The sequence below is a fragment of the Mustela lutreola genome, chromosome 11 (assembly GCF_030435805.1).
Source record: "Mustela lutreola isolate mMusLut2 chromosome 11, mMusLut2.pri, whole genome shotgun sequence".
Lineage (NCBI taxonomy): Eukaryota > Metazoa > Chordata > Mammalia > Carnivora > Mustelidae > Mustela > Mustela lutreola.
In genome coordinates, this window is record NC_081300.1 from 80,151,468 (window position 1) to 80,162,071 (window position 10,604).

Below are 10,604 nucleotides of genomic sequence, written 5' to 3' on the forward strand. Positions count from 1 at the left end.
CTCTCTCTCTCTCTGCCTGCCTCTCAGTGTACTTGTGATTTCTCTCTGTCAAATAAATAAATAAAATCTTTAAAAAAAAAAAAAAAAAAAAAAAGAATGGTCTCTGGTTCTAGCCTCAGTTCAGAATACTGCGTGTACCTGAGGACCGAGTCCAGATGTTTTTTTCATCTCTGACTTGAATTTGAAATCCTAACGTCACTATGACCTGGGAAGCCGAGGTCCACAGCATCTTCATCTGAAATTCCACTAGAGCTCCCATTTACCTAGTGCCCAGCCTGAGTCTGTTTTCCACTACTCTCAGGGTTCTAGAAGTTCATGCACTGCCCACCACTGACAGTAGGGGCATCTCTCTGTCCAGATTTTCCCTTTACATAAGGAGGACAGTTACAGGAGATTAGGGCCCACTCTAATGACCTCACTGTAACGTGATTGCATCTGTAAGGACTCTAGTTCCAAATAAGGTCACGTTCTGTGGTACCAGAGATAAGGACAGCAGCAAGGTTTCTGGGGGAAATGCAGGTCAGCTCTTAACAGTCCACTCTCTGGCTCCCCAAATTCGTGTCCTTCCCGTGTGCAAAATACCTTCACCCAATGCCCTCCAAAGCACTAATCATCCCAGAATCAACTCAAAATCTGAAATCTCATCTGTCCTCCTCCACTCAAAGACCCAGATCTCACCCAGACCATGGGACCCGAGGACTGCATCCAGAAGCCACCATCTCCTGGTAAAGCTGCCCATCAGGTCCTGACATCACCCTCATTCGTCCCAGCAGCCGAGGGCCTACAGTTCCCAGAGACAGTTGAGAGAAAGTGTGAAGACCACCTCAGAGGACGTTCTTTGGAAGCAAATGAAGAGGTAAGGGGGTCAGAGCCTCCTGCCATTCCCAGGGCACCCAGAACCCAGAGAGTGAGGCCTTGGGTGCTTTCTAGTGACAGATTCAAGGCAATTCTTCGACTTTGGGACTTAGAGTTAACTTAGTTTTCATTTGTGATTATTATTTTTGTGTTGGGGACTATAGCTTTTCTTTTGACCTATGGCTGCTTTCACTCCCAGTTCTGAAGAAGCCCCTAAATCCTAACCCTGTTGAGGACTCTGAAAGCTCTCAGAGCAGCAGTACTGGGGGACAGTGTGGACACATGGTTTGGTTTCTCCTCTGGCCTGATTCTGCGGCAGCCCAACTCTGTCCTCCTCAGACTTCAGAGAAATAGCTGAATAAGTGGAGAAAGGACCATGGGGTCAGGAAGGTGGCCACTGAAGAGTGACTTCTCTGGAGGGTGGCTGAGCTAGCGAGTGAGCCTGTTAGTCCAGCTCTGCCTGCAGTCTGGATGGAGCTGAACAGGAGCCAGGGAAGGGGAGGAGGAGCAGAGAGCGGGACAAAGGGACCAAAGAGGAGATCCAGATGAAGGGAAATAATTGGGAGGAGAGAAGAAACTCTAGAAGACAGGCATGTAAGAAAGGAAAAGGGATGAAGTGGGCATAGGGAAAGGGCACCACCAGGGAAGGAGAGAGGGAATGGGAAGAGGGAGGGAGGGAGGAAAGGGGAAAGGAAGAAGGGAGGAGTCAGCAAGCCAGGGCTCCCCCTGCATCTGAAGAAGAGGTGGCTGGTCTGGCTTGTCAAACAGGGTGCTCACTCTTTTCTCCCAGTTTCTGCTCCCAGTGCTACTGGGCTTTGCAAGGAAGGCAGGCTGTCCCCTGGGACCCACTGGAGCCCACTGGAGCACACTGGAGCCCACAGGAGGGTGGGAGAGGTAAGATGCCACCGGGTCCTGTCCTGAGCTGCTCCCAGCTGCTACCTCACCACATGGTGCGAGACGGACCCCAGAACAAAGGAAGGACACAGGCCTGCATGTCTGCCGGTGGCACTGGGCACTTAGTTCATCGCAGTGAACCACACCGCCTCCTCAACCCAGGCTTTCAAAGCCTGCTTCTTAGTTCCTGGCTTTCATGTCTGTACAAACATGAGCCAGATCTAACTGATCTCCGACAGACAATTCTGACTCACCCCGTGTCAGATTTTTATTAGTGGCTGTGATAGAGTAAGATAGCAATGCTCCAACAAACGGACTATTTCCTCCCACGTGACCTCAACAGTCTTATACATTTTCTTAGCGAAAAAATCTTGTCTCCTTCCATTAAGCTCATAACATGGTCTAATAGTATACATGTGCCTTCGTTAGATGCGAAGCGATACAGAGGTCCCTTTTTTTTTTAATTTTACAAAGTAAAGTCAGTGAACACATCTAACTTGATGAATACGTCTCTAAAATTTCAATCCAGGCAAAGCTTTTTCTGCCTACCATTTGGAGCCTATGTGGTGACATTTTTAAAATGCTTTCAGTCCCTCAGTGAGGCTCTTATAAGCTAGCCAGGGCTTACTACGTGCCATGCACTGTGTCAGGTGTTGGAGCTAAACCAATGGAGAGCTTGGAGGCAGGCTGGGGAGGGACATCCATGACACAACCACAGCTAGAAATGGAGGCCAGTGCTAGAAAAGAGAGAGCAGGCTGCATGGAGAGTGTGTACCATGGGCCTCGTGAGCTCATGAATAAGTGGGAGTAACTGGAGTGGGGAGACGGGAGAGAAAAAGAGGGTCTTCCCATTAATGGGAATCACCTGTGCTTGGAGGCAGGCGCCATGAGGGGTCTCCACAGGAAGAGGGAGGCAGCGTGGTTGAAGGGCAGAAAGACAGGGCAGAACAGGCATCATTCAATTAGAAGGGTAGGAAGAGATGAGTGGGAGGATTATGGATGCCTTTGGAGGACTGAGAATTTGTTAGAAGATCAGTGCAGATTTCTATGGAGACAAATGCCAGGAACTGATAGGTCTTTGAAAGGTCACTCTGGCTGCCTTTTGGCAAAGGGGTTGGTAAAAGGCACGTGCAGGTGTGAACACACCAGGTGGGAGGTGAGTGCAGGAAATCAGGTGAGGGAGCATGGGAACTAGGTCCAGGGGTATATAAGGGAAAATAGCCTTTAATGAGTTCCACAAATTGGCACCAGCTGTAGCTTCATTACAGCGCTGGAAGGGGTAGGTGGGTGTGTCCTGGAGGTTACAGAAATTACATGAGAAAGGGAAGTCTTTTTAGATCTTTTTTCCAACTAGAGGAACTCTCACCTTATTGATAGAATTCCAGAGTGGGAACGGATGGACATGAGGACATCTTTGAAATGTCTGAATATGTTCTTCGACATCTTTGCAAGTGACGAGGAGACCTTGACCTTAGGAGGCCTCATACTTCTTTGTAGCCTAAAAGATTTCACCTACAGATTTGGGTTCTCCCTTTTAAAGTCAAGGAGATGGTCTTTCCAAAGGACACCTCCTATCATTTTACCCCCTCATCATACCTCACATGCTGGGATCTGCAAGACCCTCTGTTCCAGGTTGTGAGTATCCACTTTGGCCAGGCTGGTCTTGCCAAGAACACCACCACAGGAAATCTAGAGCCTGTAGTGCTATTAATAACATCATCTAAGACTGTCTTTGCTGCCCTCATGGCCTCTTCCCACCATGACTCACTGAAGCTTTTTACACGTTGTATCCATTAAGCTATAGTTCCCAAAGCTCATCTTCTCTAGTGCCATTAATTTGTAGGGGACCAGGCAAACCTTAAACTTGTTCCCCTTAATTGGATGCCTGTGCCCCCACAATCTCTTTGAATGCCTTTCACCATGATCCTTGAATGAGCTCTGAGACCACTGCTGGTACCTAACACTTCTTGGCACCTTCTGTTAGGTTCTTGGAAGAGGAGGTGGCTATGGAGGTGAGTGGGGATGGGATTGGGAGGATTTTTCCCTTCACTTCCTTTTTTGTTTTTTCAAATAATGGTTTTGAGGGGGAGGGAAAGGTTAACCAGACAATTTATTTTCCATCTCCCATTGTAAAAATGTTTACCACTCCCCATTGGAAGAATTTAGATCTTTCTTTAGAATCTCCAGGAAAATCTCCCAAAATCTTCACCACCATGTGGATTCAGCCATCTTATGATTCACCTCCAGATTGTCTCCTCCTAACTGCTCAAGCCTCAGGTTAAGGGGGAAATGTTCAATGCCCAAGCATTAAGTGGGGAACACGTTTATCTAAGCAATTGCATGCAGCTCTGTATCTGCATACAGGGGGTCTCTCCCAAACTTTTCCAACCTCAGCAAAATAAGAAAAAGCCCCAGCGACCTGGGGGTATATATCATTCATTCATTCCTGTGTTCAACACTCATGGCGAATCCCCACCGAGACAGTGGGAGAGCAAGGACGGAAGAAATCCTGGAAGAAGAAGTCTGAGGAGGATTTCAAATTCAAGTCAGAGATGAAAGAAACATCTGGACTCCGTCCTCAGGTACACGCAATATTCTGAACTGAGGCTATAACCAGAGACCATTCTAATGAAAGGCCTCCACAGGTGGGCTCTCACAGGTGGGCTCCCACTCAGTTTCCTGTATATTCATTCATGAAATCACTCTGCGGGTCAACATGCAGAACAAAACCTTTTAATAAAAGTGACAATGAGGAGAGGAAAGGGACACAAGAAGGCATGTGAATGTGGAGAGAGGAAGAGCCAGGGTGGAAAAACCGAGAATCCCTCCCTGCGCTCCTTGCTACCAGGGAGGTCTGAGGGACTAGTTTCCACCTGGGATCCCAAGTCCAGAACAAAAGCGGTGGGGCCATGGTGGGAGACAAGGGAAGGGGGACCTTGACATGCGCGCATGGGGGTGCCGAAGGATGGGAGCTAGCGCCCCCGCTGGCGGGGGGGGGCACCTCGGGCGGCGCCATCCCTGGCCCGACCCCGTGCGGACCCGTATGTGGCGCGGTATCTGGGGTGGTCCCGGTGCCCCGGGGGTCCCGGGAGGCTGGGTCCCCACATCCCCGAGAGCTCGAGGCCTGCGCTTTTTGCTCCAGGTGAGGGCGCGGTGCGGTTTCAATTTACCTGTGCACAGAGGGTCATCTGGAGAAGCCATGGGGCTGGGAGGGTCAGCGCGGCCTCCAGGGCTGGGCTGGAGCGCAAGAGCGCAAGGGCAGCAAGTCCTGTGGGTCCTCCAGTCCCGACTGGGCCGCAGCACAGAACCGCCGCGCTGCACGCCCCTCCTCCTCCAGCCCCTCCTCCGCCAGCCCCTCCACCTCCTCCCAGACTCTCTGCCACGTCCTCCGGGAGCTCACTTCCCGCGTCCGCAATTAGCAAAGCCCCTACTCCGGGTGGCCCCCGACTCCGCCCCCTCCTTCCTGACGGGGAGGCTGGGGCCTGGGAATGGGGTGAAGCCCCGGGGGCCTGCGAGTGTGGCCAGCGCCGGCGCTCCGCGGCCTCCTAGCCTGGCTCCCCGAGCGGGTATCCGCGGGCAGCCTGGCTGCGAAAAGATCATCAGTCCTAAACCCGGCTGCACTCTGGGTTCACTTCGCTGGCTTCATGATTGCGCCCGGAGCCGGGAACCAGCTTCCCCAGCACAGGCCTGGGCTGAGATGCCTGCCTGCTATTTGAGCAGTCTCCTGGTCTCCAGGCAGGGTCTGCCTTTGCATGATGGCAGGCGCGAATCACTTCGACCTGGATGTTAGGGGTTTTTGTTTGTTTTTTGGTCATTGGTTATTACATGACTTCCATGGTAGGTGCTCCACAAAGCGAGTCAAAAGAGGACGCCTGATACATATGCATATGGCCATTCTAGAAAAAGAGCTTGGGGTTCTCTTGGAAGCGCAGCATTGGTCCTTGCACTATGGTTTAATAGAAAAGGGATTATCCACCAAGTTACTGAAATGAGCATAGGTTGAAATCATTTACTGAGAATAAATATTTAAAATAGTTATATTTACTAAATCTATCATCAATCATAAATCTATTGCACGAAGGTTACAGGCAATTTAAAGGCAATAGCACTCTCTTCAGGGTTTTAAATAATCCATGTCTGTCTTGGTACATGAGAATGCAAAGATAGGAAATCGTTTGTAAAAAATCACATAATAGCTTATACTATAAGGTATCAGCAATTTATCCTAAAGGAGCAGCCTCCAGCTAAAAACTCAGATTTGAAAAATACAGAAAAGCAGCAAACATTTACATACCCTCTTGGTGACCAGAGACGTGCTTTGTGCCCCTCATCATCTCTTTCATGGTTCTGAGGCCCTTGGTGCTCAGTAGTTTGTGTCTTATTCTCTGGAATAGGCCATTGAAGAAATACCAGGCCCAGAGAAGAAGGTCCTTCTGGGTGTCTGAAGAAAGTAAAACCTTTTAGATGAAGCTTTCTGGGGAATTTGTTAGTGGTTTGGTCTGCTTCTGATAGGAAGGGAAATTTTATTTTTAAAGATTTTATTTATTTATTTGACAGACATAGATCACCAGTAGGCAGAGAGCAGGCAGAGAGAGAAGTGGAAGCAGGCTCCCCGCTGAGCAGAGAGACAGACAGGATCATGACCTGAGCTAAAGGCAGAGGCTTAACCCGCTGAGCCACCCAGGTGCCCCTAAACATGAATAATTCTTAACGGTTCCTCTACTCACTTATATAGAAGCCCTTTTCCAAACAGAAGATTAAATCTCTCTTGGCTACTCCTATCAGCTTATTCTGAATTATTTTCCATCCAGAAGCATGAACTAGAAAACCACAGTTTTTACACAGTGTTTGGTTTTCCACCAAGAGAATCCCATAATTTGTGGTGATTCAGTGTGGTGTGTTGCTAAAAGCATTTCCAATGCTGTGGATACAAGAGGGTAGTACAGAGAGGTAAGAAAACAGGAGAAAAGGTATGGTTCTCTAATGAGCACTCTATTCTAGAATTTTCCTCCAGCCTTCGGAGCTCACCACTCACAAGTGTGTGCTGGTGCCTTATCTCATGGGCCACAGTGCTCAGCATCTTCCAGCTGCTTTTTTAGTGAATACATATGTAACAATTGGTTTCTTGCCCCGGACTTTGAGAGAAAAATCTGTTTAGAGGGATGGACACTCTGAGCCAAGACCAGAAAACACTCTCTGTAGTCTTCTTGTTAAATGAAAAAATATGGTTAAACCACTTTTGACAGTCTACTACATACAGCAAAATGTAAATCTTAATTGAAATATGTCCTCTCTGCTGTGCTTTAGCAACTGAGTCCTGAGCTTTTCAGGTTTTCAGTCTGAAAGAGTACACCTCTGGTGCTCTGAAAGGGAAGAGAAAGGACACCCTGTTCTCCATATAAATTAAAGAAGAGAAATCTGTGCATATAAGTGGGCCATATAAAATTTATCAAGCAATTATCTACGAACTCCTTCCTATCCAAATTACCAGATATGCTCTCCCTACTCCTTTATTTCACGTTACTGCCTTTTCCAGGATTCTGTATCACATCACAACATGTCTTCTGTTATTTCCTTCTTGCAAGCTAGTTTTGTTTTCTCCATCTAAAAAAATCAACAATCATTGTGTATTTCAATTCCCATTTTCCTCAAATGCACTGATTCTTCTTATCTATTACTCTTTTCTCATACTCAGTGTCTTTGTCTTTATGGGGTTTGTACTTTGCTTTTCCCCATCCTTTACTGCCATTATATAATCAAACCTAATAACTTCTTAGAGAAAGTTAAAAATTCCTGCATAGCCACACGTGAACACAAAGTCACTGATTTTTAGCAAACCTATAAGATAGACATCCATTCAATTTCTTTTTTTTTTTAAAGATTTTATTTATTTATTTGACAGAGAGAGATGACAAGCAGGCAGAGAGACAGGCAGAGAGAGAGGAGGAAGCAGTCTCCCTGCTGAGCAGAGAGCCCGATTTGGGGCTCAGTCCCAGGACCCTGGGATCATGACCTGAGCAGAAGACAGTGGCTTAACCCACTGAGCCACCCAGGCGTCCCTCCATTCAATTTCTAACGGAGTCTCAAATGCATCCTGAGTTCTAACCTAAACCTAAGTTCTACTTCTTACACGTTGTTATATGACCAAATTCTTTCAGTTCAGTATTTTGTAACATTTAAATATTAATCAATTGATGCTTTGTCTGTGTATTTCTCTGAAAATAATTTGAATACTGTAGATTTATTGTTATATTTATAGATTTATAATCAAAGTTTCATCAGTTGAAGTTTTTGGAAATTTCAGATATAATGATTAACCTAAAATGATACTGCCTCAAATCCCTCTGATATCAAGGCCCAACACCTGATTATAGCCAAACCTGTGGTGGATAGTTCCATGGGAAATTGCAGTTACTTAACACTGATAGCATCGCATGTTCTCTCTCTCATTTTAGAATGTCTCCAACACAACCCAAAAGTGTAGGAGAGTTAATGTCCTCTGAGGACAGCTCTCAGTGAAGTGGAAATAAGAACCATAGATAAAATTGTCAGTTTTCAGGTCTTCATGAGGACAACTTAAAGAAATTTCTCAGGACCTTTCAGTAAAAGCAAGCCTTCATTTTCTATCCACAACAATTATATCAACAATGTACCTCTTTGATGAAGTTGCTTCTTCACTGTATCACTTTCCCATTCTTTTCTACCTTGGATAATCTCCCAGATAAACTAACAGTACTCAAATCCTTTGTCCTACTCTTTGCTCTCAGGATAAATGGAGCCAAAAGACTTAGATTAATATCAAGTTCTGAATGGGACCTTAGAGCTATTTCTGTCCAGATTTTCATAAACATAGGGACCATTGAATTATCAGGCTATAAATAAGTTCTAAATGGAGGGGGCAAAAGCAAAAGTAGAAATTTTTATGTTTGATTTTTAATCATGATTAATTGACTTTATTGATTATTAAAAATACTAACATTATAAAAGTGTGGATCTTTGTAAAACAATGTCATAATGTAAGAAATAAGTTGCATAGTCCTTTTGAGAATATTAAACAAAGTGTTCAGGTGCCATCTAATTTCTTGTTTAATCCAGAACTTTGGTGTGCATTATCTTGAGGAATAGGATTTTGAAGTCCGGACAGACTAACAGAAAACTGATCCAAATGTGTGTGTTTATATTTCTGCTTTTGTTGTAAAAATCAAAGTGTGATTGCTGGTTTAAAATGGTAAAACTAATCATGTTCACGGACTCTATTATAAATTTTCTAATTGTATGGGAAGAATCCAAGAAACATATAATTAATTGATTTGCAAATCCTCAAAGAGCTACAGGATCAGGTAGTGGTATGTTCTGATTCAACAGCATCATAATGCAGCATTTTATATGTGTGGCTAATGGATATTTTCATGAATGTTTGCTAGCTAGTCAGCCAATACAGAGAAATATTAGGTAGGGTAATTACTCACAGTTGTGTTTAATAAAATGAGAGAAAATTATCAAATGACACTAATAATAATAATCTTATAGCAGGCTAAATAATACAATGATAATTACAAGTATTAATCAAGCTTTCTTCCCTGATTATGACTCTTCTCTCCTTTTTCATAATGTGAGTAGCAGATTGTCTGCACTAATTGTGAAAACCCAGCAGGGACTTTGGCAGTGAAGGTCTCCCATCAATTTTGATAGGTTAAAATGATACTGGTTGGTCTTGAGCAAATGTGTCAATTTTTTTTTTCTGTGTGTGTCATAAAAGAAAGAAGCAATAGTAAATTCTTGCTGTTATTCCATGGAGCCAATAAAATCATACTGCCAACAAGAGGCTGGTCACACCATAAGTGTAGTTAACTGTCTTGAAATACTAGGCCTCGAAATAAAATTCCAATATTTCACATAACCTCTTTTTTTTAAAGAAAAAAACAAAACAAAACAACTATACTGCTTACATTTAGGGCTTTGCTGTTGTGTAACTATTTTGAACATGTCTACTGTAAGTGTATATATATATATATTTTTTTCTGTGAAATAAATTCATTTAGAGATAAATTTGGATTGCAAATTATTTTGGGAGAGGCATGGTATTTGTGGCTAGTCTTACAAATAAAAAGGACTAAGAGAAAGAAGAAAAACATTTTTTATTACAGCATATTTACATCTGTCCAAAGTACTTATTTACTATAATACTGACTAATGTATAATACTGTACACAAAGAGAGAATTTAAATGAGTTATAATTCAGTCGAAGTATAGCTGGCCATTTTAAAACTTACCACTGAATCTTTCTGGTATGAAATGTGATATCTGGCAATCTGGTCCAGTTCATTACATCAGGTCATTTGTATGTTCTTCTTACCATTTTGATAGCATAGCACAATTTATAACCCAGACATTATACAATGGAACTATGATGCATGTATTTTCAAAAGTATAGACATACATGAAGCTATGAGGTCAAAAAAGATGAATGTCCGTAGTACCATATAGACAACATATAAAAGTGTCCAAGGCTCTGAGTGAGATTTATGAATATTGTATAAGATTAGGCCAACATGTGGTTTTGATATAAATAATCTGTTCTTAATTTAGAATTACAATCGTTGAGTACAGTGTTGAAAATGGCAGATAGATTTTAGCTATCATTGCTCACTAGGGAAAATGGAAAAGTGTTTAGTTTGGTCAGATTTTGACTTAACTTCTGAAAAATCTTACATTTGAGAGAACCCTTCTGAAATAAGAATCCTTAAAGACATAACCCCTTTGCCACAAGTTTTCAAGAAACTTGTTTGATGTTGTAGACAATTATATGGCACACGTACTGTTCTAGATGTTTTGTGCCAATAATATGTAAGCCA